The sequence below is a fragment of the Cryptomeria japonica genome, unplaced genomic scaffold (assembly GCF_030272615.1).
Source record: "Cryptomeria japonica unplaced genomic scaffold, Sugi_1.0 HiC_scaffold_247, whole genome shotgun sequence".
NCBI classification, from domain to species: Eukaryota; Viridiplantae; Streptophyta; class Pinopsida; order Cupressales; family Cupressaceae; genus Cryptomeria; species Cryptomeria japonica.
The window spans coordinates 131,949-141,476 of record NW_026729069.1 but is presented as its reverse complement, the minus strand read 5'-3'; the positions used below and the strand labels follow the sequence as shown (position 1 = coordinate 141,476).

Sequence of the window (9,528 nt, the reverse complement as noted above, 5' to 3'; positions counted from 1 at the left end):
ACCCGGGAGCGCCCCGATGTGTGCTCCAAGGTGCGGCGTGCACGAAGCCGGACCCCGGTTTGCCCCGGGTGCGCACCTCGCGTGCACCTTGGTGCGCACACCTTGGCTGGGTTGCGCGGCCTGGTGGGCACCATGGTGCGCACCAAGGAGCGCTCCAAAGTGTGCTCCAAGGTGCGGCGTGCACGAAGTCCTAGCCCGGTTTGCCCCGGGTGCGCACCTTCGCCGCGGTGGGCACCATGGCGTGCACGAAGTCGGAGCCCGGTTTGCCCCGGGTGCGCACCTCGCGTGCACCTTCGCCGGGGTGGGCACCTCGGCTGGGTTGCGCGCCCTGGTGCGCACCAAGGAGCGCTCCGAAGTGTGCTCCAAGGTGCGGCGTGCACGAAGTCGGAGCCCGGTTTGCCCCGGGTGCGCACCTTCGCCGCGGTGGGCACCCTGGTGCGCACCATGGCGTGCACGAAGTCGGAGCCCGGTTTGCCCCGGGTGCGCACCTCGCGTGCACCTTCGGCGGGGTTGCGCGCCCTGGTGCGCACCAAGGAGCGCTCCGAAGTGTGCTCCAAGGTGCGGCGTGCACGAAGTCGGAGCCCGGTTTGCCCCGGGTGCGCACCTCGCGTGCACCTTCGGCGGGGTTGCGCGCCCTGGTGGGCACCATGGTGCGCACCAAGGAGCGCTCCGAAGTGTGCTCCAAGGTGCGGCGTGCACGAAGTCGGAGCCCGGTTTGCCCCGGGTGCGCACCTCGCGTGCACCTTCGCCGCGGTGGGCACCATGGCGTGCACGAAGTCGGAGCCCGGTTTGCCCCGGGTGCGCACCTCGCGTGCACCTTCGCCGGGGTGGGCACCTCGGCTGGGTTGCGCGCCCTGGTGCGCACCAAGGAGCGCTCCGAAGTGTGCTCCAAGGTGCGGCGTGCACGAAGTCGGAGCCCGGTTTGCCCCGGGTGCGCACCTCGCGTGCACCTTCGCCGCGGTGGGCACCATGGCGTGCACGAAGTCGGAGCCCGGTTTGCCCCGGGTGCGCACCCCGCGTGCACCTTCGCCGGGGTGGGCACCTCGGCTGGGTTGCGCGCCCTGGTGCGCACCAAGGAGCGCTCCGAAGTGTGCTCCAAGGTGCGGCGTGCACGAAGTCGGAGCCCGGTTTGCCCCGGGTGCGCACCTCGCGTGCACCTTCGCCGCGGTGGGCACCTTGGCTGGGTTGGGCACCATTGAGCGCTCCGAAGTGTGCTCCAAGGTGCGCACCATGGCCCTCCAAGGTGCGCAGCATGGCGTGCACGAAGTCGGAGCCCGGTTTGCCCCGGGTGCGCACCTCGCGTGCACCTTCGCCAGGGTGGGCACCTCGGTGCGCACACCTTCTCAATGTTTTCTTGCCTTTTCTGGAAATTGGTGAAGGCAGCGCATCAAAGGTGCGCACCTCGGTGTGCTCCGAGGTGCGAACCCGAGAGCGCTCCGAGGTGCCCACGAAGTCGAAAGTCGGGTTAATTGCATTGTTTTCCCCGGGTGCGCTCCGAGGTGCGCAACATCGGTGCGCACCAAGGAGGGCTCCGAAGTGTGCTCCAAGGTGCGCACGATTCGGAGCTCGGTTTGCCCGGGGTGCGCACACCTTGGCTGGGTTGCGCACCCTTTGTGCGCTCCAAGGTGCGCACGAAGTCGGAGCTCGGTTTGCCCCGGGTGCGCACCTTCGCCAGGGTGCGCACCTTGATGCGCACGCCTTGGCTGGGCTGCGCACCTTGGTGGGCGCCATGGTGCGCACCTTTCGTGCGCTCCAAGGTGCGCACGAAGTCGGAGCTCGGTTTGCCCCGGGTGCGCACCTTGGTGGGCGCCATGGTGCACTCCGAGGTGCCCAAGATTGGTGCGCACCAAGGAGCGCTCCGAAGTGCGCTCCAAGGTGCGCAGGTGCGCGCGAAGTCGAAAGTTGGGTTAATTGTCCGGTTTGCCTCGGGTGCGCACCTTGCGTGCACCTTCGCCAGGGTGGGCGCCTTGGTGCGCACACCTTGGCTGGGCTGCGCACCCGGGCGCGCACACCTTGGCACCCGCGTTTCCTTCATTTTAAATTTTTTTTTTTTACAATCTCTCAAGTGGGAAATTCTATAATCTCAACTTTTTTTGCCTTTTCAGGAAACTTTTGAATGGAGCGCATCATTGGTGCGCTCCGAAGTGTGCTCCAAGGTGCGCACCTCTGGTGTGCTCCAAAGCTCTCTCCAGCTGCGTGCACCTGCCCCGGCCGCGCACCCGGCCCCGCCCAGCTTCGCTCACCTGTCCCGGGCGTCTGGTGCGGAACCTTAGAGTAAGAAACATCACCGTGCACCTTGGCCAACGTGCGCGACTCGACCGAGCGCGCACTGGCCGAGGTGCACACCGATTTCACCTGGGTGCGCGCGCAGCACCTCGGGCGCACCGGGGTGCGCGCACAACGCCCGGGTTGCACCGTGGCCTGTGTGCTCGGGGCGCCTCGGGTGCGCGCTCGGTGTCGCCCCCCGCGCGCGCGGTAGTGCGGGCAGCGCACCCCGGCCCGGCCCGGCCCCGACGAGAACGCAAACGGGCAAAAGGTTTATTCAAATAGCATTGCGACGCCCGGCGAAAAACTAAGAAAGGGTGCAACACCGGGACTTCCCGGGAGGTCACCCATCCCAGTACTACTCCGGCCCAAGCGCGCTTAACTGCGGAGTTCTGATGGGATCCGGTGCACTAACGCTGGTATGATCGCACCCGTTATGAGCTTGTCGCAGTGTGTACTTAGCAAACCGCGACCCACGTGCGAATCCACCCCGGCCACCCACCCCCGTCGAGGTGCACACCCTCCCTCGCGAAGTGCGCCCCGTTCGCCAAGTGTGAGCCCTGCCCGGGTGCGCGCACCTTGCTAGGGCGTCGGGTGTGCACCCGGCCCGGCCTACGTGCGTGCACCTGGACGGGGCGTCGTGTGCGTGCAGTGTCCCGTCTGCAACGCGGTGCCCACACACCACCTCGGGCGCAACGACCTGCGCTCACATGTGGGCCGAGTGCACCTTGGTGCATGTTCGGGGCGCCTCGGGTGCACGCTCGATCTTGCCCCGGTGCACCAAGGCGCTCGGTTTGCCCCGGGTGCGCACTTGGTGCAAGGTGGGCACCCAAAATAGGGATCAAGCACCAAAACACAAGTTTCGGGATGCAAAATGGGACCCAAGGACCACAAATGCGTTCCAAGACCCATGATGGGTCCACGAGAACAAAAATGTGTTCCGAGACTTAATAAACAAATATTGGGTTTTAGGAGAAGAAACATGCTCTGATGCCCAAAACGAGAATCGACCCCGAAAAGGCCACAGGCCAAAAGTGGGATGCGAGACAAAAAAAAATGGGACCCGAGGACCAAAATTGGGTTCCCAGGTCGAAGACAGGGCAACCGGACAAGAAACGACCTCTAAGGCTCGAAATGAGTCCCGACGACTAAAACTTGACAAGAAGCACCCATCAGGCACCCAACTCGACACCCATGGGATGCCGACCCACCCGGGCTTCCACCTAGCACACCTTGGCACCCACCCACCCTCGCACCCAACCTCGCACCCAACTTAGCACCTTTGAACCCACATTGGCACTCACCCTGACCCTGGCACCTTGGAACCCACATTGGCACTCACCTTGACCCTGGCACCCACCTTTGCACTCACCTTGGGACCCACCCTGGCTCCCACCTCGGCACCCACCCAGACACCCACCTTGGTTCCTTGGCACCCACCTTGGATCCTTGGCACCCACCCCGACACCCACCTTGGCACGCAACTTGGCTACTTGCCACCCACCTTGGCTCCTTGACGCCCACCCCGACAACCACCCCGTGACCTACCCTGGCTAGGGTTGGTGCACACCCACCCTGGTGCCCACCTTGGCACCCACCCCATGACCCACCTTGGCACGCACCTTAGTACCCACCCCGTTACCCACCCTAGGACCCACCCCGTGACCCACCTTGGCCAGGGTGGGTGCCTTGGTGCGCACAACTTGCCTGGGCTGCACACCAGGGCGGGCTCAAGATGGCACCCGCGTTCCGTTTTTTTCACTATCTTTCAAAACGGAAATTTTAAAATCTCGTTTTTTTTTTTTTTTTGCCTTTTCTGGAAATTAGTGAAGGCAGCGCATCAAAGGTGCGCAATGCTGGTGCGAACCCGGGAGCGCTCCGATGTGTGCTCCAAGGTGCGGCGTGCACGAAGTCCGAGCCCGGCTTGCCCCGGGTGCGCACCTCGCGTGCACCTTCGCCGGGGTGAGCACCTTGGCTGGGTTGCGCGCCCTGGTGCGCACCAAGGAGCGCTCTGAAGTGTGCTCCAAGGTGCGGCGTGCACGAAGTCGGAGCTCGGTTTGCCCCGGGTGTGCACCTCGGGTGCGCACCTCGCGTGCACCTTCGCTGCGGTGGGCACCTTGGCTGGGTTGCGCGCCTTGGTGGGCACCATGCAGTGCACGAAGTCGGAGCCCGGTTTGCCCCGGGCGCGCACCTCCGCCAGGGTGGGCACCTTGGTGCGCACAACTTGCCTGGGCTGCGCACCAGGAAGGGCTCAAGATGGCACCCGCGTTCCGTTTTTTTCACTATCTTTCAGAACGGAAATTTTAAAATATCGTTTTTTTTTGCCTTTTCTGGAAATTAGTGAAGGCAGCGCATCAAAGGTGCGCAACGCTGGTGCGAACCTGGGAGCGCTCCGATGTGTGCTCCAAGGTGCGGCGTGCACGAAGTCGGAGCCCGGTTTGCCCCGGGTGCGCCCTGGTGGGCACCATGGTGCGCACCAAGGAGCGCTCCGAAGTGTGCTCCAAGGTGCGGCCTGCACGAAGTCGGAGCCCGGTTTGCCCCGGGCGTGCACCGCGGGTGGGCACCTTGGTGCGCATGCCTTGCCTGGGCTGCGCACCAGGGCGGGCTCAAGATGGCACCCGCGTTCCGTTTTTTTCACTATCTTTCAAAACGGAAATTTTAAAATCTCATTTTTTTTTGCCTTTTCTGGAAATTAGTGAAGGCAGCGCATCAAAGGTGCGCACCTCGCTGCCCACCACGGTGCGCAACGCCGGTGGGCACCCGGGAGTGCTTCGAAGTGTGCTCCAAGGTGCTGCGTGCACGTTGTCGGAGCCCGGTTTGCCCCGGGTGCGCACCTCGCGTGCACCTTCGTCGGGGTGGGCACCTTGGCTGGGTTTGCCCCGGCTGCGCTCCGAAGCGGGGTTATTGGAGCGCCGCCTCTTTTTTTGTCGGAGCGTTTGGTGGGGTTTCTCGCATTGGCTCTTCCCAGGCCCGGTTGCCACCCTGGCGCGCACGAAGTCGGAAGTAGGGTTAATTGCCCGGGTGCGCACCTTTGCCAGGGTGGGCACCTTACCTGGGCTGTGCACCAGGGCGGGCTCAAGATGGCACCCGCGTTCCGTTTTTTTCACTATCTTTCAAAACGGAAATTTTAAAATCTCCTCTTTTTTTTGCCTTTTCTGGAAATTAGTGAAGGCAGCGCATCAAAGGTGCGCACCTCGCTGCCCACCTTGGTGTGCTCTGAGGTGCGCACCCGGGAGCGCTACGAAGTGTGCTCCAAGGTGCGGCGTGCACGTTGTCGGAGCCCGGTTTGCCCCGGGTGCGCACCTCGCCTGCACCTTGGCCGGGGTGGGCACCCTGGCTGGGTTTGCCCAGGGTGCGCTCCGAAGCGGGGTTACTGGAGCGCCCCCTCTTTTTTTGTCAGAGCGTTTGGTGGGGTTTCTCGCATTGGCTCTTCCCAGGCCCGGTTGTTGGGTGCGCTCCCACCCTGGCGCGCGCGAAGTTGGAAGTTGGGTTAATTGCCCGGGCGCGCACCTTCGCCAGGGTGGGCACCTTGGTGCGCACACCTTGGCTGGGCTGCGCACCAGGGCGGGCTCAAGATGGCACCAGCATTCCCTTTTTCTCACTATCTTTCAAAACGGAAATTTTAAAATCTCGTTTTTTTTTGCCTTTTATGGAAATTAGTGAAGGCATCGCATCAAAGGTGCGCACCTCGCTGCCCACCTTGGTGTGCTCCGAGGTGCCCACCACGGTGCGCTCCGAGGTGCCCACCACGGTGCGCAACGCCGGTGCGAACCCGGGAGCGCCCCGATGTGTGCTCCAAGGTGCGGCGTGCACGAAGCCGGACCCCGGTTTGCCCCGGGTGCGCACCTCGCGTGCACCTTGGTGCGCACACCTTGGCTGGGTTGCGCGGCCTGGTGGGCACCATGGTGCGCACCAAGGAGCGCTCCGAAGTGTGCTCCAAGGTGCGGCGTGCACGAAGTCCTAGCCCGGTTTGCCCCGGGTGCGCACCTTCGCCGCGGTGGGCACCATGGCGTGCACGAAGTCGGAGCCCGGTTTGCCCCGGGTGCGCACCTCGCGTGCACCTTCGCCGGGGTGGGCACCTCGGCTGGGTTGCGCGCCCTGGTGCGCACCAAGGAGCGCTCCGAAGTGTGCTCCAAGGTGCGGCGTGCACGAAGTCGGAGCCCGGTTTGCCCCGGGTGCGCACCTTCGCCGCGGTGGGCACCCTGGTGCGCACCATGGCGTGCACGAAGTCGGAGCCCGGTTTGCCCCGGGTGCGCACCTCGCGTGCACCTTCGGCGGGGTTGCGCGCCCTGGTGCGCACCAAGGAGCGCTCCGAAGTGTGCTCCAAGGTGCGGCGTGCACGAAGTCGGAGCCCGGTTTGCCCCGGGTGCGCACCTCGCGTGCACCTTCGGCGGGGTTGCGCGCCCTGGTGGGCACCATGGTGCGCACCAAGGAGCGCTCCGAAGTGTGCTCCAAGGTGCGGCGTGCACGAAGTCGGAGCCCGGTTTGCCCCGGGTGCGCACCTCGCGTGCACCTTCGCCGCGGTGGGCACCATGGCGTGCACGAAGTCGGAGCCCGGTTTGCCCCGGGTGCGCACCTCGCGTGCACCTTCGCCGGGGTGGGCACCTCGGCTGGGTTGCGCGCCCTGGTGCGCACCAAGGAGCGCTCCGAAGTGTGCTCCAAGGTGCGGCGTGCACGAAGTCGGAGCCCGGTTTGCCCCGGGTGCGCACCTCGCGTGCACCTTCGCCGCGGTGGGCACCATGGCGTGCACGAAGTCGGAGCCCGGTTTGCCCCGGGTGCGCACCCCGCGTGCACCTTCGCCGGGGTGGGCACCTCGGCTGGGTTGCGCGCCCTGGTGCGCACCAAGGAGCGCTCCGAAGTGTGCTCCAAGGTGCGGCGTGCACGAAGTCGGAGCCCGGTTTGCCCCGGGTGCGCACCTCGCGTGCACCTTCGCCGCGGTGGGCACCTTGGCTGGGTTGGGCACCATTGAGCGCTCCGAAGTGTGCTCCAAGGTGCGCACCATGGCCCTCCAAGGTGCGCAGCATGGCGTGCACGAAGTCGGAGCCCGGTTTGCCCCGGGTGCGCACCTCGCGTGCACCTTCGCCAGGGTGGGCACCTCGGTGCGCACACCTTCTCAATGTTTTCTTGCCTTTTCTGGAAATTGGTGAAGGCAGCGCATCAAAGGTGCGCACCTCGGTGTGCTCCGAGGTGCGAACCCGAGAGCGCTCCGAGGTGCCCACGAAGTCGAAAGTCGGGTTAATTGCATTGTTTTCCCCGGGTGCGCTCCGAGGTGCGCAACATCGGTGCGCACCAAGGAGGGCTCCGAAGTGTGCTCCAAGGTGCGCACGATTCGGAGCTCGGTTTGCCCGGGGTGCGCACACCTTGGCTGGGTTGCGCACCCTTTGTGCGCTCCAAGGTGCGCACGAAGTCGGAGCTCGGTTTGCCCCGGGTGCGCACCTTCGCCAGGGTGCGCACCTTGATGCGCACGCCTTGGCTGGGCTGCGCACCTTGGTGGGCGCCATGGTGCGCACCTTTCGTGCGCTCCAAGGTGCGCACGAAGTCGGAGCTCGGTTTGCCCCGGGTGCGCACCTTGGTGGGCGCCATGGTGCACTCCGAGGTGCCCAAGATTGGTGCGCACCAAGGAGCGCTCCGAAGTGCGCTCCAAGGTGCGCAGGTGCGCGCGAAGTCGAAAGTTGGGTTAATTGTCCGGTTTGCCTCGGGTGCGCACCTTGCGTGCACCTTCGCCAGGGTGGGCGCCTTGGTGCGCACACCTTGGCTGGGCTGCGCACCCGGGCGCGCACACCTTGGCACCCGCGTTTCCTTCATTTTAAATTTTTTTTTTTTACAATCTCTCAAGTGGGAAATTCTATAATCTCAACTTTTTTTGCCTTTTCAGGAAACTTTTGAATGGAGCGCATCATTGGTGCGCTCCGAAGTGTGCTCCAAGGTGCGCACCTCTGGTGTGCTCCAAAGCTCTCTCCAGCTGCGTGCACCTGCCCCGGCCGCGCACCCGGCCCCGCCCAGCTTCGCTCACCTGTCCCGGGCGTCTGGTGCGGAACCTTAGAGTAAGAAACATCACCGTGCACCTTGGCCAACGTGCGCGACTCGACCGAGCGCGCACTGGCCGAGGTGCACACCGATTTCACCTGGGTGCGCGCGCAGCACCTCGGGCGCACCGGGGTGCGCGCACAACGCCCGGGTTGCACCGTGGCCTGTGTGCTCGGGGCGCCTCGGGTGCGCGCTCGGTGTCGCCCCCCGCGCGCGCGGTAGTGCGGGCAGCGCACCCCGGCCCGGCCCGGCCCCGACGAGAACGCAAACGGGCAAAAGGTTTATTCAAATAGCATTGCGACGCCCGGCGAAAAACTAAGAAAGGGTGCAACACCGGGACTTCCCGGGAGGTCACCCATCCCAGTACTACTCCGGCCCAAGCGCGCTTAACTGCGGAGTTCTGATGGGATCCGGTGCACTAACGCTGGTATGATCGCACCCGTTATGAGCTTGTCGCAGTGTGTACTTAGCAAACCGCGACCCACGTGCGAATCCACCCCGGCCACCCACCCCCGTCGAGGTGCACACCCTCCCTCGTGAAGTGCGCCCCGTTCGCCAAGTGTGAGCCCTGCCCGGGTGCGCGCACCTTGCTAGGGCGTCGGGTGTGCACCCGGCCCGGCCTACGTGCGTGCACCTGGACGGGGCGTCGTGTGCGTGCAGTGTCCCGTCTGCAACGCGGTGCCCACACACCACCTCGGGCGCAACGACCTGCGCTCACATGTGGGCCGAGTGCACCTTGGTGCATGTTCGGGGCGCCTCGGGTGCACGCTCGATCTTGCCCCGGTGCACCAAGGCGCTCGGTTTGCCCCGGGTGCGCACTTGGTGCAAGGTGGGCACCCAAAATAGGGATCAAGCACCAAAACACAAGTTTCGGGATGCAAAATGGGACCCAAGGACCACAAATGCGTTCCAAGACCCATGATGGGTCCACGAGAACAAAAATGTGTTCCGAGACTTAATAAACAAATATTGGGTTTTAGGAGAAGAAACATGCTCTGATGCCCAAAACGAGAATCGACCCCGAAAAGGCCACAGGCCAAAAGTGGGATGCGAGACAAAAAAAAATGGGACCCGAGGACCAAAATTGGGTTCCCAGGTCGAAGACAGGGCAACCGGACAAGAAACGACCTCTAAGGCTCGAAATGAGTCCCGACGACTAAAACTTGACAAGAAGCACCCATCAGGCACCCAACTCGACACCCATGGGATGCCGACCCACCCGGGCTTCCACCTAGC

General features: G+C 64.3%; 2 non-coding genes across 2 annotated transcripts; both read right to left on the bottom strand.

The window, feature by feature from the left end:
• Window positions 1-2,579: 2,579 nt before the first annotated feature.
• On the bottom strand, window positions 2,580-2,698 carry LOC131869424 (5S ribosomal RNA). The gene has a single exon (XR_009367807.1). It is a non-coding gene; the product is annotated as a 5S ribosomal RNA (ribosomal RNA).
• Window positions 2,699-8,614: 5,916 nt separating this feature from the next.
• Window positions 8,615-8,733, bottom strand: LOC131869423 (5S ribosomal RNA). The gene has a single exon (XR_009367806.1). It is a non-coding gene; the product is annotated as a 5S ribosomal RNA (ribosomal RNA).
• Between the last annotated feature and the right edge of the window lie 795 nt (window positions 8,734-9,528).